This window comes from Macaca mulatta, chromosome 2 (genome assembly GCF_049350105.2).
Source record: "Macaca mulatta isolate MMU2019108-1 chromosome 2, T2T-MMU8v2.0, whole genome shotgun sequence".
NCBI lineage: Eukaryota > Metazoa > Chordata > Mammalia > Primates > Cercopithecidae > Macaca > Macaca mulatta.
This window is the reverse complement of record NC_133407.1, coordinates 111,582,291-111,607,675: the sequence shown is the minus strand read 5'-3', so window position 1 is coordinate 111,607,675 and position 25,385 is coordinate 111,582,291. Positions and strand designations below refer to the sequence as shown.

The 25,385-nt window shown below is 49.3% G+C and overlaps 1 protein-coding gene and 1 pseudogene across 1 annotated transcript in view; one reads left to right on the top strand and one right to left on the bottom strand.

Moving 5' to 3' along the window:
* The window catches only part of ZNF589 (zinc finger protein 589), a 96,260-nt gene extending 82,688 nt beyond the window's left edge, over positions 1 to 13,572 (bottom strand). The window contains exon 1 of the mRNA XM_077992492.1: positions 13,569 to 13,572. The gene's annotated coding sequence lies outside the window, so the exon portion shown is untranslated. The remainder of the gene's footprint in view (positions 1 to 13,568) is intronic.
* An 8,044-nt stretch (positions 13,573 to 21,616) lies between these two features.
* Positions 21,617 to 22,999, top strand: LOC710533 (actin, cytoplasmic 2-like; annotated as a pseudogene).
* The last annotated feature ends 2,386 nt before the right edge of the window (positions 23,000 to 25,385 follow it).

The window sequence follows — 25,385 nt, the reverse complement described above, 5'->3', positions numbered from 1 at the left end:
CTCAGCAGTTGACCTTTCCAGGATCTGAGTGCCTCCGGAGCTACATATGTGAAAAAGACTTAGGGAGTTAGTCAAGGATTAGGCCAACGTAGAGCTACGGGAACAAGTGACCGCCCAAGAGGCGGCTGCCTCTTTTGGGTGCCTGTACTCTTTTGTGTGCCAGTATGAAAACATTTGTTTCCCTTCCCTGAAGAATGGTTGCAGGAGAGGCAGGCTGGCTTCATCAGAGGGCATGGAGAGGGTGAGAGCCCCCAGGAGAACCCGGATAAGGCAGTTGAGGAGTATGTCCCCTAAATGCGGGTCCAGGAAAGGCTGGGATGCAAAGAGGTCTGACATCTACATTAGGATCAGCTCCAAACAAACATAGAAATATGTACAAGGAACTTTGACACTGGCTTCTGGATTGAGGTGAGGAGACTTCTGTGCCATGGGCACTGCTCCCATCTCTTGGCACTGAGCTCTGAGCAGAACTGGCCAAGAAAGATCGTTTCCACAGGAGGCAGCTAGGGTGGGAGGTGGGTGCAGCTGGACCAGCCCAGGACAGTTGAAGGGCTTGGGCGGGCAGCAGCAGGAGAGAAGATAGCCCCCTGACTACACCCTCCTGCTCCTAGCCTTCCTCTCCAGCCCTCCCACCAGGGGTGCCCCAGGGTGATGTGACGGTAGTCAGGACAAACTCTTGTCCATGTTAGTGGCTGCAGGAATTGGAAAGCAGATGCCCGCTCCCGGGTTGAGTCTTTTTTGTTGTGACAGCTATATTGAGATACAGTTGGCATACACAGTTTACCCATCTAAAGTGTACAGTTCAGGCTGGCCCAAGTGCAGTGGTGTTTACAACTAATTGATCACAACCAGTTACAGATTTCTCTGTTCCTTTGCCACTCCCACTGCTTCACTTGACTATTAAAATAAATAAATACAAAATAAAGTTTACGATTCAGTGGTTTTTAGTGTATTCACAGAGCTGTGCAATCTTTATCACAGTCTATAATATTTTATTATTTTTATTTAATTTTTAGAGACAGAGTCTCACTTTGTCACCTAGGCTGGACTGCAGTGGCCCAATCACGGCTCACTGCCGCCTTGAATTCCTGGGCTCAAGGGATCTTCCTGCCTCAGCCTCTGAGTAGCTGGGACTACCGGCATCTACCAGCACAGCCGGCTAATTTATATATTTTCTTTTGTAGAGACAGGATCTCACTATGTTGTTCAGGCTGGTCTCAAATCCCTGGGTTTAAGTAGTTCTCTTGCCTTGGCCTCCCAAAGTGCTGGGATTACAGGTGTGAGCCACCTCACCTGGCCAACATTTAATCCCTTGGGTTTTTAAAACTTTTGTTTATTTATTTATTTTCCATGAGATAGCCCTTGGGAAATTCTGAGAACAACCTATTTGGTCCCTTTGTGACTGGCTTCTTCCACTTTGCATAACGTTTTCAAGGTTCATCCATGATGTGGCTTGTATCAATATTTTCTTTTTTTTTTTTTTTTTTTTTGAGACGGAGTCTCGCTCTGTTGCCAGGCTGGAGTGCAGTGGCACGATTTCGGCTCACCGCAATCTCCGCCTCCCGGGTTCAAGCGATTCTCTTGCCTCAGCCTCCCAAGTAGCTGGGACTACAGGCATGCACCACCACACCCAGCTAATTTTTGTATTTTTAGTAGAGATGGGGTTTCACCATGTTGGCCAGGATGGTCTCCATCTCCTGACCTCGTGATCTGCCTGCCTCGGCCTCCCAAAGTGCTGAGTACTTTCTTTTTATAGCTGAAGAATATTCCATTTTATGGATACACCACATTTTGTTTATCCATTCATCCATTAATTTGAGTTGTTTCCACTTTTTGATTATTATGAATAATTCTAATCAACTCAATGCACAGTGTGAAGGGTGGAACTGTGCATGCCACATCTCGGGAACCCAGGAACAAAGCTTAGCCCTCTAGCCAGGCATTCAAGGTTGTCTATGATCAGCCATCCTCCTCACTTCCTGTTCCTCCCACCTACAAATGAAAGCCTTAAACTTCCTAATATACTGCAGCAACTTCTGCTTCTAAGCCTGGTTAAGGCTTTCTCCTCTGCCCGTACTGGGTGTCTTGGATCTCCTTCAACCACTTATCTGAACCCAGTCTGTCTCTCAAGGACAGACCAAATCCCACCTCCTTCAAGATGCCCTCTCTAGGTGCCCTCAGTCCAGAAGGGACTTTTCCGGCCATTCCCTGGTGTTACCAGATGGTGCCCTGCAGTTCCAGGCCCTTGGTGTCCCGAACAAATAATTGAATGAGACACACACAGAGAGCAAAGTAAGCAGCAAAAGCTTTTTAAGCACAGTATTACGCTATCGGAGAGGGAGAGCACACCGACTTCTGCGGGATGAGATCAGCACTAGTTTGGTGAACTTTGGGTCTTCCAATGTGTTTGTTTTTTCTTCTCTTCCCAAGGCTACCTAATCTCTGGCTAGTGTCTGCCCTTTTGATCGGTAGGTGTGTTGCTTAGTTACTCTGGCCCCTGTGCGCTTGCGCACCACCTCCCTCTCATAATTTTAAGTACATACATGAAATACATGTCCATATGCATGAGCTTCAGTGAGCTGATTATCATATGGGGTCAAGTTAAGAATACTTTTTCTGGCCGGGCGCGGTGGCTCAAGCCTGTAATCCCAGCACTTTGGGAGGCCGAGATGGGCAGATCACGAGGTCAGGAGATCGAGACCATCCTGGCTAACACGGTGAAACCCCGTCTCTACTAAGAAATACAAAAAATAGCCGGGCGAGGTGGCAGCGCCTGTAGTCCCAGCTACTCGGGAGGCTGAGGCTGGAGAATGGCGTGAACCCGGGAGGCGGAGCTTGCAGTGAGCTGAGATCCGGCCACTGCACTCCAGCCTGGGCTACAGAGCGAGACTCCGTCTCAAAAAAAAAAAAAAAAAAGAATACTTTTTCTGGCTGGGCACTGTGGCTCACACCTGTAATCCCAGCACTTTAGGAGGCTGAGGTGGGTGGATTACCTGAGGCCAGGAGTTCGAGACCAACGTGGCCAAAACTACAAATACAAAAATTAGCCAGGTGCGGTGGTGGGTATCTGTAATCCCAACTACTTGGGAGGCTGAGGCAGGAGAACCACTTGAACTTGGGAGGCGGAGGATGCAGTGAGCCATTCCACACCAGCCTAGGCAACGAAGCAAAAACTCCATCTCAAAACAAAACAAAAGAGTATTTTTTTTTTATCTTTAGTGTGCATGAGTATCCCTGAAGAGCTGCCTCTTACTGGTTTGGTCCAGATCTTGCAGGCCATGGGGTCCTTGCTCACTTTTTTATTTTCCTTCTATTTTGGCTGCTCAACTTCTCCATTTTTTTTTTTTTTTTTTTTAGATGGAGTTTCACTCTTGTTGCCCAGGTTGGAGTGCAATGGCGCTATCTCAGCTCACTGCAACCTCCACCTCCTGGGTTCAAGAGATTCTCCTGCCTCGGCCTCCCGAGTAGCTGGGATTACAGGCATGCAAAAGCACGCCCAGCTAATTTTGTATTTTTAATAGAGTCAGGGTTTCTCCATGTTGGTCAGGCTGGTCTCGAACTCCCGACCTCAGGTGATCCACCCACCTCCGCCTCCCAAAGTGCTGGGATTACAGGCTGAGCCACCGTGCCCAGCCTGGCTGCTCAACTTCTGCCTCTTATCTTGCTTCTTGCTCACCCGCCCCTTCACCTTGCTTTTGCCCTCTGCTTTTACTTATTTTGCTCTTTTTTCAAATTTTAATTCCCTTTGCTATTCTCTGCCTCATTTTTCTTATTCTCCTGCCTCACTGGGGCCCCAAGGAACACATACTGCCCCAGTCAGCCTCACTGGTGAGGCTTCATCCTTTCCCCTAAGGGAGAAAAAGGAGATGATGCCGGGCGCGGTGGCTCAAGCCTGTAATCCCAGCACTTTGGGAGGCCGAGACGGGCGGATCACGAGGTCAGGAGATCGAGACCATCCTGGCTGACACGGTGAAACCCCGTCTCTACTAAAAAATACAAAAAAAAAACTAGCCGGGCGAGGTGGCGGGCGCCTGTAGTCCCAGCTACTCGGGAGGCTGAGGCTGGAGAATGGCGTGAACCCGGTAGGCGGAGCTTGCAGTGAGCTGAGATCCAGCCACTGCACTCCAGCCTGGGTGGCAGAGCGAGACTCCGTCTCAAAAAAAAAAAAAAAAAAAAAGAAAAGAAAAAGGAGATGATTCGAGTAGAAAATAATTAATTGTGGCTGGGCGCGGGGGCTCACGCCTATAATCCCAGCACTTTGGGAGGCCGACGCGGGCAGATCAGGAGATCAGGAGTTTGAGACCAACCTGGCCAACATGGTGAAACCCTCAACTCTACTAAAAATACAAAAATTAGCTGGGTGTGAGGCCGGGCGCGGTGGCTCAAGCCTGTAATCCCAGCACTTTGGGAGGCCGAGGCGGGCGGATCACAAGGTCAGGAGATCGAGACCACAGTGAAACCCCGTCTCTACTAAAAATACAAAAAATTAGCCGGGCGCGGTGGCGGGCGCCTGTAGTCCTAGCTACTCAGGAGGCTGAGGCAGGAGAATGGCGTGAACCCAGGAGGCGGAGCCTGCAGTGAGCCGAGATCGCGCCACTGCACTCCAGCCTGGGCAACAGCGTGAGACTCCGTCTCAAAAAAAAAAAAAAAAAAAAAAAAATTAGCTGGATGTGGTGGTGCATGGCTGTAATCCCAGCTACTCAGGAGGCTGAGACGGGAGAACTGCTTGAACCGGGACCTGGGAGGCAGAGGTTGCGGTGAGCTGAGATCACACTATTGCCCTCCAGCCTGGGCAACAAGAGAGAAACTCTGTCTCAAAAGAAAAAAAAAAAAATCAGCCAGGTGTGGTGGTGAGCGCCTGTAGTCCCAGCTACTCAGAAGGCTGAGGCACGAGAATCACTCGAACCCAGGAGGCAGAGGTTGCAGCAAGCCGAGATCATGCCACTGCACTCCAGCCTGGGTGACAGAGCGACACTGTTTCAAAAGAAGAAAAAGAAAATAACTGTACACTTAACATTGGCTAAGATGGTAAATTTTATTTGTATTTTATCACAATTTTAAAAGTTGAAAAACATTAACAATACACATGATCACTGGGTAGCTGGTAACCCTCAGACCCTCCCTGTGTGCTCCTGCCTCTGTGCTGTTGCATTTACTGAGCCTTCTGCCTGGAGTACCCTTCTCCATCCTTCCAAAACCTATGCGGTTGTTACTGTTTCCTGAGATCCCTCAGAGGATCCCCTACCAGATCCTCTGACGGCACAGCACGGGGGCAGCCTCCCACTCCGCCGGCATTGGGTTTTCCAGGTTTGCTCCTCACTGCCTGTCAGTGTCAGGGGGTCTTCTCGGGAAAGACACCACAGCTCTCCCCTCTGTCCTCCACATCTGGTCTGTGGGAAACCCTCATGCACCCTTCCCCCCAACAAGCCCTGAGAATGCAGACCGATCCTGCATCGCCCCTCTCCTTTGCTCCTCCCAGCCATCCCTTCTGCCCATTAGACTCCTAGGGAAGAGGACCTGGAGCCCAGCCTGCTGTGCCCCCAACTGCAGGAACACCTTCAGCTCTCTGATGAGCCAGGTGATGAGGAAAATGAGGCCCACAGATAAATCACTCAAACAAGGACCCCTATCCAGAAAACGGCAGAACCGGGACTTGGACTCAATGCCCACCACTTTGCTGTCCTTCTTGTGGAGACAAGTGGAAGAATTCAAGCCCTGCCTCCTGCCCTCTGCAGCAAACTGGAAAGGCAGATGTGGGCTGCCATGAGGGTGGGAATTTGGGACAGGGCGAGTGTCAGGACCCTCTGCTAAGGCTCAGTTCCCTCTTTTCTACTTACTACTTCATGTGACACAAGTTGTGTGGAGGAAAGCCAAGAAGTTAAGTAATCATTGCAACCCCTTCAGCCAGGCTGGGATTTTCTAGGCATGGGCCTTGCCGAAGGAGGGTAGCTGGCAGGAGGGCAGTGCCCCCGCCCCACACATCCCCAACCCTTAAACCACGCCCCCCACCCCCCACCACAGCCTGCCACAGGCAGGGATAAAACCAAGCAAACGCTGCACATGGCAGACTGCAGCCAGGCGAGATGGAAGGCATCACAGTGGCCAGGCTGCTGCTGCTTCTGGGTCTGCCTTGGGCTGAATCTACCAACTGGACCAATGGCAGCAGACTGAGCCACGCCAAGGCTCTGGATATCCCCATCAACAACTTTAACAAGCAGTCAATAGAGGAGTATGCCCCAGCCAAACTGGGTGAGAAGGAGCAGGGCCCAGGGTACATATAGCCAACTCCAGCCAGACATACTAGAGGGAGTGCTGGGCTAAGGGCTCTGCTGCCCTCATGGGCTGGAGGTGCTTTAGGAAGGCCCCCCTAACCTCTTTGGGCCTCAGTTTCCCCATCTCACAAGGTTACATCAGCCATCTCCCAGGGCTGTTCTCTGCACTTTCTGAAGATTTTTCCAGCTGGTGTAATAGGTGATATGACAAGTAGGAATAGCACCAGACGCCAGGTGCAGTGGCTCACGCCTGTAATCCCAGCACTTTGGGAGGCCGAGACAGGTGGATTGCTTGAGCCCAGGAGTTCAAGACCAGCCTGGACAACATGGCAAAACCCCGTCTCTACAAAAAATATATAGCTAGATAGATAGATAGATCGATATTTATATATATAATATATAGTACATATTTATGTACTATGTATTTATATATTATATATTTATGTATAATTGTTTTTTTGAGGATATATAATTTATATATAAATTACCCAGGCATGGTGTGCTCCTGTGTTCCCAGCTACTCGGAAGGCTGAGGAGGAAGGATTGCTTAAGCCCAGGAGGTGGAGTTTGTGGTGAGCCAAGATCATGCCATGTACTTTAGTCTGGAGCACAGAGGAAAACACTGTCTAAAAAAAAGAGAAAAGGAAAGAAATGGCACCAGATGTTGGAATAATGTGGACTTGACTCCAAGTCCCTACTCTATTACTCAGCTATGTGGCCTTAGCTAATTTGCTTCCCTTCTCAGGGCCTCAGTTTGGAGCTGGTGAATAATGGCAAGGGTCTTTCCAGGCCCCAAATTCCCCACCTGCTATGGGATAGGGGTGCTCTCTGGGCTCCCCTCACTAATGGACATGCTAGCAAATGCTAACTGTGGAGATGCGTACTGTCTCCTGGCTTCACAGAACCCAACAGTGTCAGAACCAGTTACTGCTGTTTCGCATCAAAGGGACAATGTACAAGGTCGGGAACTTCACCCTTGAGCAGTGTCCCTTCAAGGACAGTGGGGTAAAGTCCTTAGACCCCAGCTCCCCACGCTCATCTCAAGGCTGTTGTAGGGTGGATGCCTGGCTCTGTTTTTTGGCTGTGTCTGCACCAGGAGCCCAGTATTCACTGCTTCTACACCACACTGGAGCCTCCTGAGTAAATGGCCATGATCTGAACTCGTTCTTCTCCCCAACAGCAAGTGAAGAACTGCTGGGGATACTTCAGTGCTGCTGAGGACCCCAGGAAGTTGCCTATCTGTGAATCCCAAAACTTTGCTGGGGTGAGCAAATCCCTGGAGGAGTGGAGGGCAGAGGAGTGGGTCCAGAAGCTAGAACTTCAGGCTGGGAGGCTTCAGAGCAAAGGGCAAGGGCTGCAGGGCTGGACTGCCACATGCTGGACAGGTCTTTTGGGGACCTCTATACTCATCTCAGCCCTGAGGAGTCTCCTGAGAGACTGACTACATGGCTGTGAGCCGAGCCATTGCTCTACTTAGTGCCCTTTGCAAGCATCTTTACCACCCTGAGCCTTGAACTCCACAGAGCAAGGGGGTTCCCATCCTTGTTGGTCCACTGGAATCACTTGGGAAGAATGTGTAAGCCCAGGCCACAACCTCACAGTTCAATTTGGCATGGCATGAGGTGAGGATTGAGAAGCTGCAGATGGCCTCCTGTGAATTTAGTGCCTAGGTGAGTATACCAACAGCAAGGAGAATTGCAATTGCAAATTTCACACATACACTCACACACGAGTACACATCCACTTTTACAACTAAAAAAACTAACACCCAGGCCGGGCACAGTGGCTCACGCCTGTAATCCCAGCACTTTGGGAGGCCGAGGCAGGTGGATCACCTAAGGTCAGGAGTTCGAGACCAGCCTGGCCAACATGGTGAAATGCCATCTCTAGTAAAAATACAAAGATTAGCAGAGATCTTGTTAGAAATGGAAATTCTGAGACCTTACCCTAGACCTATTGAGTCAGAAACTCTGGGGTTAAGGCCCAGCAATCTGTGTTTCAATGAGCCCTGCAGGTGATTCTGATGCACAGTGAAGTTTGAGAACCAATGCCTTAGAACAATAGCAGCATCTGAGCTGGAAGAAGGACCAACTTGGAGATGAAACCAAGGCTCCGAGAGGTTGAGTGATATGCCCAGGATCACACAGCAAGCTAAGCACAGGGCTGGAGAGTCCCCCAGGCCTCCTGGCCAACATGGGGCATCTCCTCGCTGCTAGTCTCCTCTGGACCCTCCACATTTGCACCTCCTCTGAGGAGGGAGAGGAAACTCTAGGCCTTGACCTTGGGCAGGAATATGCTACCCCTCCCAGCCCCCAGCACCCAGCCTGGGCTAATGCCAACCATGTTTGATTCCTCCTTCCCCAGATCACGCAAGCTCTCAGAGGTTTAAGAAAAATCTCCTGGCCGGGCATGGTGGCTCATGCCTGTAATCCCAGAACTTTGGGAGGCCGAGGTGGACAGATCATGAGGTCAGGAGATCGAGACCATCCTGGCTAACATGGTGAAACTCAGTCTCTACTAAAAATACAAAAAAGTAGCTGGGCATGGTGGTGGGGGCCTAGGGTCCCAGCTACTCAGGAGGCTGAGGCAGGAGAATGGTGTGAACCTGGGAGGCGGAGCTTGCAGTGAGCCGAGATTGTGCCACTGCACTCCAGCCTGGGCAAGAGGAGCAAAACTCCGTCTCAAAAAAAAAAAAAAAAAAAAACAGAATTGGAGCTCTCAGGGCTGCTCATGCAGATATGCAGCCCTGAGGTCATGGTGCAGCTTTCGTGGCAACACCAATCTAGTTCAGGCAAGACTGCTGCTGCCCCTACTGCAGGAGAAGGCATAAAGGGAAGTGGCAGAGGCCACAGTGTCAGGGGAGGAATCCAGGAAGAAGGCAGACTTGAGATGGAAGGGAGAGTGTCAGAGCCAGGGGAACAGCCTGAGCAAAGGCATGGTGGCCAGCAGGGGCTGGATGAGGAGACAGGAGGGAAGCAGAGTGTTGGAAACAGTGACAGAGGAAAGGGGACGGTGGTCCACAAGAGACTCAGTGGGGGCCCCAAGCCGGAAACTGGAGCTTGTTCTGAGTCTAAGTAGACCACAGGAGGTGGGTAAGTGAGGAGATTGCAGAGGGCAGGAATCCTAAATTCCAGAAGGAGCCTAAGAGAGAAGCAAGCCCAGCCAGGCCATCATCCAGCACAAAGGATGCCAGGGACACTTAAAAAAAATAAATAACTGGACAAAAAATTCCCGCAAGCCAAAGGCCAAGCATCAATTTAATTTTCTCTTTTTTTTCTTTCTTTCTTTTTCTTTTTTTTTTTTTTTTTGAGATGGAGTCTCGCTCTGTCACCCAGGCTAGAGTGCAGTGGCGTGATCTCGGCTCACTGCAAGCTCCACCTCCCGGGTTCACGCCATTCTCCTGCCTCAGCCTCCTGAGTAGCTGGGACTACAGGGGCCCACCACCACGCCTGGCTAATTTTTTGTGTTTTTAGTAGAGACGGGGTTTCACCGTGTTAGCCAGAATGGTCTCGATCTCCTGACCTCATGATCTGCCAACCTCGGCCTCCCAAAGTGCTGGGATTACAGGCATGAGCCACCGCGCTTGGCCCCAGCATCAATTTTCTAAGTGACCCATTTAGGCTCACTGCAACCTCCACCTCCTGGGTTCCAGTGATTCTCCTGCCTCAGCCTCCCAAGTAGCTGGGACTACAGGCACACACCACCATGGCTGGCTAATTTTCTGTATTTTTAGTAGAGACAGAGTTTCACCATGTTGGCCAGGCTGGTCTTGAACTCCTGACCTCATGATCTGCCCACTTCAACCTCCCAAAGTGCTGGAATTACAAGTGTGAGCCACCGCGCCCGGCCTACTCTCACTTATCTCTGACCAGTTGTTCTGAGGAATTGTTCTGCTTCTGGGGGCCAGAGGCTGCCCCCTCCCCTCTTGCCGTACCCCTCACTGCTTGCTCCACTCCAAAGGGCAATGAACAGTTCCTGTTGGTCAAACAAGGAATGAGAGGGAAGGACCAGGACTATGGTTTGGACCGTGGTGGCTCCTGATACATGCCAAAAGATCTCTTAAAGTCCCCATTGCACACAGCACACAGGGTGCAGGACCAGAGACATGGTGACCACATAAGCTGGGCTGCTAATGCTAGGGCTGGAAGCCTCGGAGCCTGTCCCAGCCCAGGCCTGATCTGCAACAAGATGTCCTGACTTCAGTGACAGAACTTTTTCCACCTTCTCTCAGCAGAGTCTGGGGTTGAACAATAAGTTGGGCTGGGCACGGATGAAGGCCAAGGCTGAGTTGGAGGATGCACAAGCTTTCCAGAAGAGGACCAGGCTCAGGCCAGCTCAGCTGTGGGGCAGCCTGGTGGGTTTGGGTGCCAGTTCCTGTGGGTAGGCCTTCACTCTGGAAGTGAATATGGAGAGGGCAAGGCCTGCCCTTAGACATGGGACTGCTTTGGGAAGCATCTCTCCATTCCTCTGCCAGGACAAAGACTTGCAACCCCCCGGGATCTCATGGTCAGCCTCCAGGAGACCATGTGCTTCAAGCAGGAGACCCTCCAGAGTGCAACTTCCAAGAGGAGAGAGTAAGGCAGGGCACTCCATGTTAGGCCTCATACATCCCCACGCCTTTCCTGGGGGGACCATGTGATTCCTCCCACAGCCCAGCTTGTCCCCAGTGGAGGTCAGTTCATCTGCTCATGGATGCCCTAGAAGGGTGGAAACTGCCCCATCCAGTGGCTCCCCAGGTCCCTGCCCACCTGTATGCCTTTTGAGAGGTGAAGATGGAAGAGACTATCTCCCTGGGAGGAAGAAAGGAGGAGACATCAGAATACAATTTCCACTGACTCTATTTCCCCAGCCCCACCCCTCTCAGGGATCCCAACTTGAACTCAGATCCAAGTGACACCTGGCTTTTGCTTATTTCCAAAAAGCAATTCAGGAGATTTTGCAGGCCGCCTTCCTGCCCCCTTACCACCAGTTGAGAACCACTGATCCTATCTCCAGCGACAACTTCCCTCCCTAGGGTTTTCTTTCCTTCCTGAAATAGAACGAATAAGCCAAGAGCACAAGAGAAGAGCCCTCAGGAGCTGAGATTGCAGGTTGGAGGGCGATGGATACCCAGGAGGTGTGATGGGTGATGGAGGCTGCTGGGGGTGGGTACAGCTGGAACTAGTGGTAGTCGTGTAGATCAATGTCAAACCCTGGCTGTGAGTGGAAGATGCCTGCTGTCCCTACAGCTGGTGGAGCAGGGGGCTCTCTCCATTGGGCAAGGAGCCTCTGCCATGGTGGTCACCTATATGGGCAAGGGCAGCCCCCTTGAAATGAGTTATCTCCCAGCAAACTTGCCCATAGCAACAGTATTGTGTAGGGCCTCTGGGATCCATCCTGTCACCAAAGTAAAAGCCCCAACACTAATTTCTGGGGTTGTTATCGTAACAATACCATGCGGGGAGCCTTGGCCAGGTCCCACCTAGATCTGAGTTCAAACTGGGACCCCTGAGAGGGGTGTGGCTGGGGAAATGGAGCCAATGGAAATTATGTTCTGTGCCTCCTCCCAGCCGCACCGTGGCCATGGTGTCTGTGGAGTCTGGCCACTTGAGTCCAGAGATGTGACCTGTGTGTGTGGTCCTCTAAGACACAAAGGGCTCCTGTGTGTCCACCTCCTTTGAGCTCACAGCACTCCTGGAAGGACAGGGCAGGGGTAACCAGCCCCATTTGGCAAGGGAAGAAACTGAGGTCCAGAGCCAGGTGGGAGAGTTACCTTGAGAGGCAGGTCTTGGCTAAGTCATGGCTGGTGGCAGGACTCAGACCTCTGCCTCCAGTTCACAGTGTCTCTTGGTCTGATCTGGGGCCTCCTATTTCTCTAAACTGTGCTCCCCGTCCCCTTCTGACCCCACCAAACACCACCCTGACCAACCCTGTGTCTCTCCTGCAGTCCAGCATGGCAAGAGGTGCTGGGAATACAGCTTTTCAGTCTGCTGCACTCTCGGTATTGACAGGCTAGACTAGAAGTGCCCTTCTGCCCTGTGCTACCTCCAACTCTCTTCCTTCCCCTCCAGGCTGGCCCCCTGCTCCTCCAGCTGCTTAAGACCGGGAACAAAGACTCCAGGGAGACTCTAGGCAAGTGTGGAGGGAAATACGTTACTCACAGAATGGTCTCCAGGGGCCCATTCCTGTGTTGTTGGGAGTGTGGAGCCACTATTGCCAGGACTGGCTACGTAATTTGCAGCACCCAGTGCAAAATGAAAACGTGGGGCCCTTTGTTCAAAAATCATAAAGAGTTTCAAGACCTCAAAAACAGAGCATTAAACTAAGTACAGGACCCTTCTGAGTGCAGGGGCCCTGTGTGACCACACAGGTCACACGGCCGTAGCCCTGCAACCAGCACCAGAAAACAGAGTCATAGCAGGAAGGGGTTCAAGAAGTGGCTTCAGGAATTCCTCAAATCATGGAGATTTAAATCGTTTGGGAAACATAACAACATGCACTTAAGACTTTATTTATTGGTTTGGTAAAATCTTCTTTAAGAAATTTAGGGCCAGGCGCAGTGGCTTACGCCTGTAATCCCAGCACTTTGGGAGGCCGAGGTGGGCAGATCGTGAGGTCAGGATATCGAGACCATCCTGGCTAACACAGTGAAACCCTGTGTCTACTAAAAAATACAAAAAGTTAGCTGGGAGTGGTCGCAGGCCCCCGTAGTCCCAGCTATTCCAGAGGCTGAGAGAGGAGAATGGTGTGAACCCAGGAGGCGGAGCTTGCAGTGAGCCAAGATGGCGCCACTGCACTCCAGCCTGGGTGACAGAGCAAGACTCTGTCTCAAAAAAAAAAAAAAGAAATTAAGAAAGAGCTCTAAGCCCATACATTCAAGCGTGTGACAAACAACACTGACTATTTCAACTTTCCATTGTCCAGAAGGTGTAACGGAGGCCCTCAGAGAACAAGGAGAAAAGGGCTTGGCAAGGCCCCAGGTGGGGCATGGCCATGCTGGGGTTCAACCCCATGCCAGTGCTCCTTCTGCCTGCTGCAGAATTAGGAGCACCTCCAGCCACCCAAACCTGACGGGCAACCGGGAACTTGGAGAACTGGCCTGTGCCCTCCTCTCCAGACCAGTGCCCTTGGAACCCATGCAGGCATAGACACTTGCCTTCCCTGGGGCCCACACACAACAGGCTGGAACTTCCCTTAGCTGGAACACCCTCCTTCCACCCTCATCCCAGCCTCCTTGAATAAGGCCCCCCTCTTCAGGAAAGCCTAGCTCAGTTGGCCTAGGGCTCCTAGGCCCTGTGCACCATTGTTTCAGCACTTCCCCCACTGTAGAATAGCTGTGGAAGTCTAAGCATGAGACTTAGGCAGGAATATCATCGCTGCTGTGCAGCCTGAAGAAGTTACAGAAGACGGATCTTCATCCCTCTGCAACCCTTAGGATTAAGGATTCTCTTATAGAAGAGTGGGGGGAAATGTCTCAACAGCGTGAGAATATTGTGACTGCAAAGCAAGTACTCAGTGTCTCTTGGGGGATTCTGCGGAAATCCTCAATAAGCTGCTCCTGTGGGAGTTAAAATGAGACTTTGTTTTGGTCCTGAGAGGGCCAAGCAGAGAAGGATGGGGGAAGGAGCAGCAGGAGGACTCGAGGCAGGAAAAAGGGGTCTGAGGCTGGGGCTGGGAGACCCCTTGTCCATTTGCTTGTCTGTCTTCCTTCAGACTGTGGGCTCTCTGGGTTCTGAGTGTGCCCTGGACCACAGAGGCACACAGCATGGGGTGGATAGATGGGCACTCGGCCCTGTAAGCTCAGAAGGGACACTCGGGATTCCCTCAAGCCCACCCCTCAGAGAGGGCCCCAGAAGTTGAGCCAGGAAAGACACGAGCATCCCAGGCTCCAAAAATGTCTTTCTCAGCTTTCCCATGAGGCAATGTCCCTGAGGAGAAACTGGGAAAATTTGTGAAGGAAGTGGGTGAGTCTTCTGATCTCCTGGGGTGGAACAGATGGGGCAGGCTCTAAGGAGGTTGTTTCTGATGAAGGCCACGTTATAAAATGTGCAAGAGCATGGACACTGGAGCCAAAGGGCGGGAGTTCAAGTCCCAGCTTTGACGCTTGCTTTGTAACTTCGGACAAGTGGCCATGCAACCTCTCTGTGCCTCCATCTCCCCCTCTGTAAAACTGGCCTTGGAAAGCACGGATCTTGGGTGAGTTTTGATAAAGGATGAGGTCTAATAAATAAGTCAGTGTGGGTAAAGAACTTGGGACATGGCTGGTCCATAACGGATGCTGCAGAAACAGCAGGTGTTCTTAATAGCAGGTGTTCTCAACAGGGCAGGAAGCCATCCCCAAGGGCTAGTTGGGACCTTAGACCCTGGAAGTCAGGCAGACATGGGTTTGAATCATTGGTTTGCCTCTCTGCCTCTCACACTGTGTGACTTATTTAAGCAATATGCTTGTCTTCTCCATCACATTCGAAATAAAGAGAAAAGTTTTGGCAGGCAGGGCACAGTGGCTCATGCTTGTAATCCCAACACTTTGGGAGGCCAAGGAGAGTGGATCACTTGAGCCCAGGAGTTCAGGATCAGCCTGGGTAACATAGGGAGACACTGTCTCTGCAAAAAATACAAAAGATTAGCTGGCGTTATGGTGTGCGCCTGTAGTCCTGTTACAGGAAAGGGGTCCTGATCGAGAGCCCAAGAGAGGGTTCTTGAATTTTGCACAAGAAAGAATTCTGGGCGAGTCCTCAGTGCAAAGCAAAAGCAAGTTTATTAGGAAAGTAAAGGAATAAAAGAGTGGCCACTCTATAGACAGAGCAGCCCTTGCCCATTGTTAGGGTTATTTCTTGGTGATATGCTAACCAAGGGGTGGATTATTCATGACTCACCTTTTTAGACTATATAGGGTAACTTCCTGATGTTGCCATGGCATTTGTAAACTTCCATGGTGCTGGTGGGAGTATAGCAGTGAGGATGACCAGAGGTCACTCTCGTGGCCATCTTGGTTTTGGTGGGATTTAGCCGGCTTCTTTGCTGCAGCCTGTTTTATCAGCAAGGTCTTTATGTCCTGTATCCCGTGCTGACCTCCTATCTTTTTCCATGACTTAGAATGCCTGAACAGCTGGGAATGCAGCCCAGTAGGTCTTAGCCTTATTTTACCTAGCTCCTATTCAAGATGGAGCTGCTGTGGTTTAAACATCTCTAACAATTTCCCCCACCCTTCTATAAGAGAACCCTTAATCCTAAGGGTTGCAGAAGGATGAAGATCCATGTTCTGTAACTTCTTCAGGCTGCATAGCAGCGATGATATTCCTGCCTAACTATGAGGGTCTCTTGTATTCAGAGTAGAGAGGAGCTCAGTCAGAAAGCACCAGTATGGTGATGGCCATTCATAAGTTTTGAGTTCTGACAAAAGGTGACATCTGAAAGATTAATAAGGGTTCAATTTAGGAAAATGTTGAGTAAGGGGCCAGGCACAGTGGCTCACGCCTGTAATCCCAGCACTTTGGGAGCCAGATGCGGGTGGATCACCTGAGGTCAGGAGTTCGAGACCAGCCTGGCTAACATTGTGAAACCCCGTTTCTACTAAAAATACAAAAATTATCCAGGTGTGTTGGCACACGCCTGTAATCCCAGCTACTCAGGAGGCTGAGGCAGGAGAATCGCTTGAACCCAGGAGGCAGAGTTTGCAGTGAGCTGAGATCGCACCATTGCACTCCAGCTTGGGCAACAAGAGCGAAACCCTGTCTCAAAAAAAAAAAGAAAAGAAAAAAGAAAATGTTGAGTAAGCTTGTTCTGCATTCCTACACAAAGAATACAACAGCAATATTCCACAGTGGTAAAACAAAATAAGTAAAATTATCCAAGTAAACTAAATTAGAAAGCTCTCCATGAACTGGGCAACTGTTGGAATCAAGCTGATATGGAGTTGCTAGCTCATTGCAATGTACCCAGAAATAGAATATTGATCCGGATGTTTACATTATGCATCCCTCTTGTTTTTTCTGAGCAGCAGTTAGAGATCACCGGTTGGGTCCCAGGAATAAGCAAGGTTAGCCTAAATTGCAGAAACAAACTTAAAAATAACTGATGAGACTAAAATTTAATAACAAGTATACCATAGTTTTTGAAACATAATTTCTCTCTCCAGTTTCCCATTTTTACTAAAGACAAATCATAGTAAGACCAATTTGTTTTCTTATACTTGGCCTGATTATTTGTATAGTGCAGCAAGAATAATTATTTTTCACATAAGCTCTTTTTAAATTGGCTTTGATCGAACTCTGTTTAATAGAAGGAATTTTAGATAAGACTTTTTTAGAGCTGAGCACCGCCATGGGTTTGTATCCATGAGTTAGGTAAATTACTCTCTTCTTGGGGTCCCAAGATAACTTGGGGCTCCTGGACCTGTTAGAAGTGACATTCTTTACTTATAGGTCAGAAACCTTGTACAAAGACTGTTGTAGACGAGGGGTGAGACCAGTTCCCTAAGCGGCTTTTACTGGCTTTACAAGTCAAGTTTGATTCCTTAAAGGAAAGCACACCATTCCAGTCAAAGCCTTGGTAAAATAACCAGTTGTTCCAAATGTGTCCTGTTGCAAAAGAAAACAGATTCTTATTGCACTTTTGCAAATAACTATACTGCCGTAAGTTAAAAATACGCACAACTAGTTTCCAAATTCTGGAGAAATTGGGTGGAGAAAAACAAATATGCTCCAAATTTTGTTCACAGGAGTATACTTTACTTAGTTGCTACAAGCTGTAAATAGCACAAAAGAAGTTTCCTCGATTCTGAAAAACAAAATAAAGAATCACCAGCATTTTTTTTTTTTTTTTTTTTTTTTTTTGAGACGGAGTCTCGCTCTGTCGCCCAGGCTGGAGTGCAGTGGCCGGATCTCAGCTCACTGCAAGCTCCGCCTCCCGGGTTCACGCCATTCTCCTGCCTCAGCCTCCCGAGTAGCTGGGACTATAGGCGCCCGCCACCTCGCCCGGCTAGTTTTTTGTATTTTTTAGTAGAGACGGGGTTTCACCGTGTTAGCCAGGATGGTCTCGATCTCCTGACCTCGTGATCCGCCCGTCTCGGCCTCCCAAAGTGCTGGGATTACAGGCGTGAGCCACCGCGCCCGGCCAAGAATCACCAGCATTTTAAGCAAAAAGTTAAAAAGATTACTTTAGATTTCTATTAGTTTAGTCCATTCAGTTAACATTTGTTTGATATTCATGAACATTTCAGTTCTCCTCGAGAGTTCTGAAAGTTTTTTCCACTATTCTAATGTCACAATTTCCAAAGTTATCAGAAACCTGCATTTAAGAACACCTGTTGGCTGGGTGCGGTGGCTCACGCCTATAATCCCAGTAGTCTGGGAGGCTGAGGCAGGTGGATCACCTGAGGTCAGGAGTTCAAGACCAGGTTCGCCAACATGGCGAAACCCTGTCTCTACTAAAAATACAAAAATTAGCCAGGCATGGTGGCGTGTGCCTGTAATCCCAGCTACTCGGGAGGCTGAGGCAGGAGAATGGCTTGAACTCAGGAGGCGGATATTGCAATGACCCAAGATCATGCCATTGTACTCCAGCCTCAGTGACAGAGCAAGACTCCATCTGAAAAAATTTAAAAAAATTAAAAAAAAAAAAAGAAAACACCTGTTAAAGTTCTACAGTTGATTATAAAACCACCTTTTTTTCCTTTCTTTTTTTTTTTTTTTTGAGATGGGGTTTCACTCTTGTTGCCTAGGCTGGAGTGCAATGGTGCAGTCTCGGCTCACTGCAACCTCCGCCTCCTGGGCACAAGCAATTCTCCTGCCTCAGCCTCCCGAGTAACAGGGATTACAGGCATTTGCCACCATGCCCGGCTAATTTTTTGTATGTTTAGTAGAGATGGGGTTTCACCGTGTCAGCCAGGCTGGTCTCAAACTCCTGACCTCAGGTGATCCATCAGCCTCGGCCTCCCAAAGTGCTGGGGTTAAACGTGTGAGCTACCATGCCCAGCCTAAAACCACCTTTTTTGTTGTTGTTTTTCCAAGATGGAATCTTGCTCTGTCACCCAGGTAGGAGTGCAGTGGCGTCACCTTGGCTCACTGCAACTTCCACTTCTTTTTTTTTTTTTTTTTTTTTTTTTGAGATGGAGTTTCGCTCTGTCGCCCAGGCTGGAGTGCAGTGGCCGGATCTCAGCTCACTGCAAGCTCCGCCTCCTGGGTTCACGCCATTCTCCTGCCTCAGCCTCCCGAGTAGCTGGGACTACAGGCGCCCGCCACCTCGCCCGGCTAACTTTTTGTATTTTTTAGTAGAGACGGGGTTTCACCGTGTTAGCCAGCATGGTCTCGATCTCCTGACCTCGTGATCCGCCCATCTCGGCCTCCCAAAGTGCTGGGATTACAGGCTTGAGCCACTGTGCCCGGCAACTTCCACTTCTTGGGCCCAAGCAATTTTCCTGCCTCAGCCTCCTGAGTAACTGGGATTACAGGCACATGCCACCATACCTAGCTAATTTCTGTATTTTTAGTAGAGACAGGGTTTCACCATGTTGGCCAGGCTGGTCTTGAACTCCTGACCTCAAGTGATCCGGCCACCTCGGCTTCCCAAAGGGCTGGGATTACAGGTGTGAGCCATCAGCCCAGTCAAAACCACCTTTTCAAGAAGATTCAAACAAGACAATTGTTTGTGGATGACAAAACGTCTTAGGACAGCCACTATTAAAAACACAATTGGGTCGGGTGCAGTGGCTCACGCCTGTAATCCCAGCACTTTGGGAGGCCGAGGCAGGCGGATCACAAGGTCAGGAGTTTGAGACCAGCCTGACCAACATGGTGAAACCCCATTTCTACTAAAAATACAAAAATTAGCCAGGCGTGGTGGCACATGCCTGTAATCCTAGCAACTCGGGAGGCTAGGGCAGGAGAATCGCTTGAATCCGGGAGATGGAGGTTGCAGTGAGCTGAGATCTTGCCACTGCACTCCAGCCTGGGCAACAGGGCGAGACTCCATCTCAAAAACAACAACAACGGCCGGGCGCGGTGGCTCACGCCTGTAATCCCAGCACTTTGGGAGGCCGAGGCGGGCGGATCACAAGGTCAGGAGATCGAGACCACGGTGAAACCCCGTCTCTACTAAAAATACAAAAAAATTAGCCGGGCGTGGTGGCGGGCACCTGTAGTCCCAGCTACTCAGGAGGCTGAGGCAGGAGAATGGCGTAAACCCAGGAGGCGGAGCTTGCAGTGAGCCAAGATCGCGCCACTGCACTCCAGCCTGGGCGACAGAGCGAGACTCCGTCTCAAAAAACAAAAACAAAAAAAAATAATAAAAATTAAAAAACAACAACAACAACAACAACAACAAACCACAATTGACAAGCAGGGCGTAGTGGCTCACGCCTGTAGTCCCAGCACTTTGGGAGGCCAAGTTGGGTGGATCACGAGGTCAGGAGATCGAGAACATCCAGGCTAACATGGTGAAACCCCGTCTCTACTAAAAATACAAAAATTAGTTGGGTGTGGTGGCGCACCTGTAGTCCCAGCTACTCGGGAGGCTGAGGCAGGAGAATCGCTTGAACCCGGGAGGTGGAGATTGCAGTGAGCCAAGATCACGCCACTGCACTCTAGCTAGGCGATAGAGCGAGAATCCATCTCAAAAAAAAAGAAAAGGAAAAAAAAAGAAATTTCTTTACCTCTGTGGCATACAATGATTTTATGTAACAATTATAATTATTAATAACAAACACTAAGCCATATCAGAATTATAGGAGTTTTCCATAATTTGGGACCACATACCAATAACATATTTATACAAATACAGCCCAAAGAAAACCAAACACCATTTTTTATTTGACAATGCTTTTGTATGATTTTTTTTTTTTGAGACAGAGTTTCGCTCTTGTTGCCCAGGCTGGAGTGAAATGGTATGATCTCAGCTCACCGCAACCTCTGCCTCCTGGGTTCAAGCAATTCTCCTGCCTCAGCCTCCCGAGTAGCTGGGATTACAGACATGCGGCACCACGCCCGGCTCATTTTTGTATTTTTAGTAGAGACGGGGTTTCTCCATGTTGGTCAGGCTGGTCTCAAACTCCCGACTTTAGATGATCTGCCTGCCTCGGCCTCCCAAAATGTTTGGATTACAGGCGTGAGTAACTGCGCCCGGCCTTGTATGACTTTTATACCAAATAAGCCAAATGTCACTGTTGCATTAATGCATTATTGATGTCAAACCCAATTTATCTTTCTTTTTTTTTTTTTTTTTTTGAGATGGTGTCTTGCTCTGTCACCAGGCTGGAGTGCGATGGCGCAATCTCAGCTCACTGCAACCTCTGCCTCCCGCGTTCAAGCGATTCTCCTGCCTCACCCTCCCGAGTAGCTGGGATTACAGGTGCCTGCCACCATACCCGGCTAATTTTTGTATTTTTAGTAGAAATGGGGTTTCACCATATTGGCCATGCTCGTCTTGAACTCCTGACCTCATGATCTGCCCGCCTTGGCCTCCCTAAGTGCTGGAATTACAGGCCGTGAGCCACCACACCCGGCAAACCCAATTCTTAATAAAACCTTATAACAAATGTATTTTAATCTTAATCAGTTTGACCATAAGGTAAGATTTTCATAAACCTTTTATAACCCTTTACAAATTTTTGTTAAAGAGCAGATCATCATGGCTGGGCCCAGTGGCTCATGCTTGTAATCCCAGCACTTTGGGAGGCTGAGTCGGGTAGATCACCTGAGGTCAACATGGAGAAACCCCATCTCTACTAAAAATACAAAAATTAGCTGGGCGTGTGGAATGTGCCTGTAGTCCCAGCTACTTGGGAGGCTGAGGCAGGAGAATCGCTTGAACCCGGGAGGCAGAGGTTGCAGTGAGCTGAGATTGTGCCATTGCCCTCCAGCCTGGGCGACAAAAACCTTGGTAAGTTTGGGATTTTAATTATGTACTAGGTGTGGAGCCTAGGACATCAGACAGAAGTGCAGATAAGGGCTGACTCTTTCCAGCATAGCTAGGGGACATGGCTAACTCCACATGTCCCCAGGCCTTATCTAGAATCTAATGCTCCAAAGTAGGTAAATTGAACAATTTTCAAAGTCAAAGAAGCAGTTTATGACCTTAAAGCATTTAGCAAACCTAATATTTGACCTGCCTAATTTAGAACAAATGATTACAATTTTGAAGACATTTTTATTTTACCAATAATCTTTACAGCTGTTTTTATATCCCAAAGATTACTAATGTCACACGAACTAAATAAAAGGCATTACACTTTTTACTTTTCTGATAAGATATTTGATTTAAGCACCTATTATTATTAAACCAGTTAATCAAAGCTCTTTCATATATAAACATCACAGACATAATACATATAAATACACAGAAGATAAAGGACTCATTTTCCAAGCCAGAAATTGCACCAGAATTTGAACCAGAAATTGAATCCAGCCACCACTGTGAAAAGAGAAAGCGAGTTGCCACCGCCAACTCGTGCACCTTGTTCTTCTGCCGCTCCACCGTCCTACTCCTCCGCCGGTCGCAATGGAAGAGATCGCCATGCTCCTCATTGACAATGGCTCCAGCATGTGCAAAGTTGGCTTTGCTGGGGACGACGCCCCCCGAACCGTGTTTCCCTCCATCGTCGGATGCCCCCGACACCAGGGCGTGATGGTGGACATGGGCCAGAAGGACTCCTATGTGGGCAACGAGGCCCAGAGCACGGGCAGCATCCTGACCCTGAAGTACCCTATTGAGCATGGCATCGTCACCAACTGGGACGACATGGAGATCTGGCACCACACCTTCTACAACGAGCTGCCCGTGGCCCCAGAGGAGCACCCGGTGCTGCTGACCGAGGCCCCCCTGAACCCCAAGACCAACAGAGAGAAGATGACTCAGATTATGTTTGAGACCTTCAACACCCCAGCCATGCACGTGGCCATCCAGGCAGTTCTGTCCCTCTACACCTCTGGGCGCACCACTGGCATTGTCATGGACTCTGGAGACGGGGTCACCCACACGGTGACCATCTACGAGAGCTACGCCCTCCCCCATGCCATCCTGCGTCTGGACCTGGCTGGCCGGGACCTGACCGTCTACCTCATGAAGATCCTCACCGAGCATGGCTACAGCTTCACCATGGGAAATTGTGCACGACATCAAGGAGAAGCTGTGCTACGTTGTCCTGGACTTTGAGCAGAAGATGGCCACCACCGCATCTTCCTCTTTTCTGGAGAAGAGCTACAAGCTGCCCGATGGCCAGGTTATCACCATCGGCAATGAGCAGTTCCGGTGTCCGGAGGCACTGTTCCAGTCTTCCTTCCTGGGCATGGAACCTCGTGGCATCCATGAGATGCTTCAACTCCATCATGAAGTGTGATGTGGACATCCGCAAAGACCTGTACGCCAACACGGTGCTGTCCAGAGGCACCAACATGTACCCAGGCATCGCCGACAGGATGCAGAAGGAGATCACCACCCTGGCACCGAGCACCATGAAGATCAAGATCATTGCACCCCCAGAGCGCAAGTACTCGGTGTGGATCGGCAGCTCCAACCTGGCCTCACTATCCACCTTCCAGCAGATGTGGATAAGCAAGCAGAAGTAGGACAAGTTGGGCCCCTACATCGTCCACTGCAAATGCTTCTAAATGGACCGAGCAGATGCGTAGCATTTGCTGCACGGGTTAATTCAGATGTATAAACTTGCCCTTGGCAAATGCATACACCTCATGCTAGTCTCACGAAACTGGAATAAGCCTTCGAAAAGAAATTGTCCTTGAAGCTTGTATCTGATATCAGCACTGGATTGTAGAACTTGTTCCTGATTTTGACCTTGTATTCAAGTTAACTGTTCCCCTTGGTATTTGTTTAATACCCTGTACATATCTTTGAGTTGAACCTTTAGTACATGTGGCTTGGTCACTTTGTGGCTGAGGTAAGAACGTGCTTGTGGAAGACAAGTCTGTGGCTTGGTGAGTCTGCGTGGCCAGCAGTCTCCAATCTGTGCAGGGTATTAATGTGTCAGGGCTTGAGTGTTCTGGGATTTCTCTAGAGGCTGGCAAGGGCTCCTGAACCAGTTGTTTCTGTCCTGCGGGTCTGTCAGGGTTGGAAAGTCCAAGCCATAGGACCCAGTTTTCTTAGCTGATGTTTTCTGCCAGAACACCATGGGCTGTTACTTGCCTTGAGTTGGAAGCAGTTTGCATTTACACCTGTAAATGTATTCATCCTTGTAATTTATGCAAGATTTTTTTTGTATGCAATTCTCGATTCTTTAAAGAGATGACAACAAATTTTGGTTTTCTACTGTTATGTGAGAACATCAGACCCCAGGAACACGTCATTGTGTAAGGAAAAATAAAAGTGCTGCTATAACCGAAAAAAAAAGAAAAGAAAAGAGAAAGCATGGCCCATGGTTACAAGGTCAAGCTCCCCAAGCACATGACTGACTAGTTTGCTGGGCTGTCTTGAAAAGCGAGCTCACAGGTATCCTAAGCCCATGTTCTATCCTAAGGTACTCCTCTCCATGATAGAACAATATAGAAAGACACACAGAGCACATCAGATTCGCTACAGTTTAAGACTAGCCTCAGGCCCGGCATGGTGGCTCAAGCCTGTAATCCCAACACTTTGGGAGGCCCATGCAGGCAGATCACCTGAGGTCAGGAGTTCAAGACCAGCCTGACCAACATGGAGAAACCCCGTCTGTATTAAAAAAGTACAAAATTAGCCAGACGTGGTGCCTGTAGTCCCAGCTACTCAGGAGGCTGAGGCAGGAAAATCACTTGAACCCGGGAGGCGGAGGTTGCGGTGAGTCGAGATCACGCCATTGCACTGCTCATTTCACTCTGGGCAACAACAGCAAAACTCTGTCTAAAGACTAGCCTCACAAATCCTTTTTTCCAGTAATCCAAACTTTACATGAAACAGTGATTTTTACCATTCATTCAACTGATTTGCATAGAGAAAGAAAGGAAAGCATTGCCTGAGGCAGGGTGGGGAAGGCAGGTGCTCAGGGAGGCCAGAGAAAGATCCACCCATTGCAGCGACACTGAAAAGTTCAGGCGGCCACTTGTCAGTAGCAAAGGGATCTTTTCCAGAAGTCCCATCAGCTCTCAAGTTTCCCTTTTAGGGAGGAAAATGCTCCCTGTATCCCACAATCCTGTACATGCCTGTCACCCACAGCCATCAGCAAAGAGTGCAAGGCAGATCAATCCAAAGAGAAGAGCAGTTTACATCCTGTAGTGCTAAACCTGTTCTTAGCTGAAAGGGACTTTACTGAGAGGAGCCTCCAACTCCCTAAATCTTAAAGGAACTCTAACCCTTCTAAGTTGGGCCTCTAACCCAAGGTCAGTCAAGCATTCTTGCCTTTTATTTTTATTTATTTATTATTTATTTTTGAGACGGAGTCTCGTTTTGTTGCCCAGGTTGGAGTGCAGTGGCATGATCTTAGCTCACTGCAACCTCCGCCTCCTGGGTTCAAGTGATTCTCTTGCCTCAGCCTCCTGAGTAGCTGGGATTACAGCCTCACGCCACCACACCTGGTTACTTGTATTTTTAGTAGACATGGGGTTTCGCCCATGTTGATCAGGCTGGGTCTTGAACTCCTGAACTCAGGTGATCCACCCACCTCAGCCTCCTAAAGTGCTGGGATTATAGCCATGAGCCACCGCACCCAGCCTCCTGCCTTTTATTAAGAGAGGGGCCTCTAACCCACTCTGACTTAGGAGAGACTCTAAGTCCCCTAAATTGGGCTTTTAACCCAATCCCATTCTTTACCCGGGTATAGGCATCCTACTTACCCAAAGTCTGCCAATTAGTCCTGCGGTCTATTTCCTTTGGGACAGGGGGTTTCTTCAATATTGTCCCTTCAGTGTTCACCAGAAAGATGTTACCAGACCCCATCACTTACGCAGTTAGCCTTTGTGTCGGGGGTTTCCACACTATAGTCCCTCCATCGTTGCCAGAAAGATGTTACAGGAAAGGGGTCCTGATTCGGATCCCAAAAGAGGGTTCTTGGATATCGCACAAGAAAGAATTCAGGGTAAGTCCACAGAGCAAAGCAAAAGCAAGTTCATTAGGAAAGTAAAGGAATAAAAGAAAGCCTGCTGCTCCATCGACAGAGCGGCCCTGAGGGCCACTGGTTGCCCATTGTTATGGTTCTTTCTTGATGATATACTA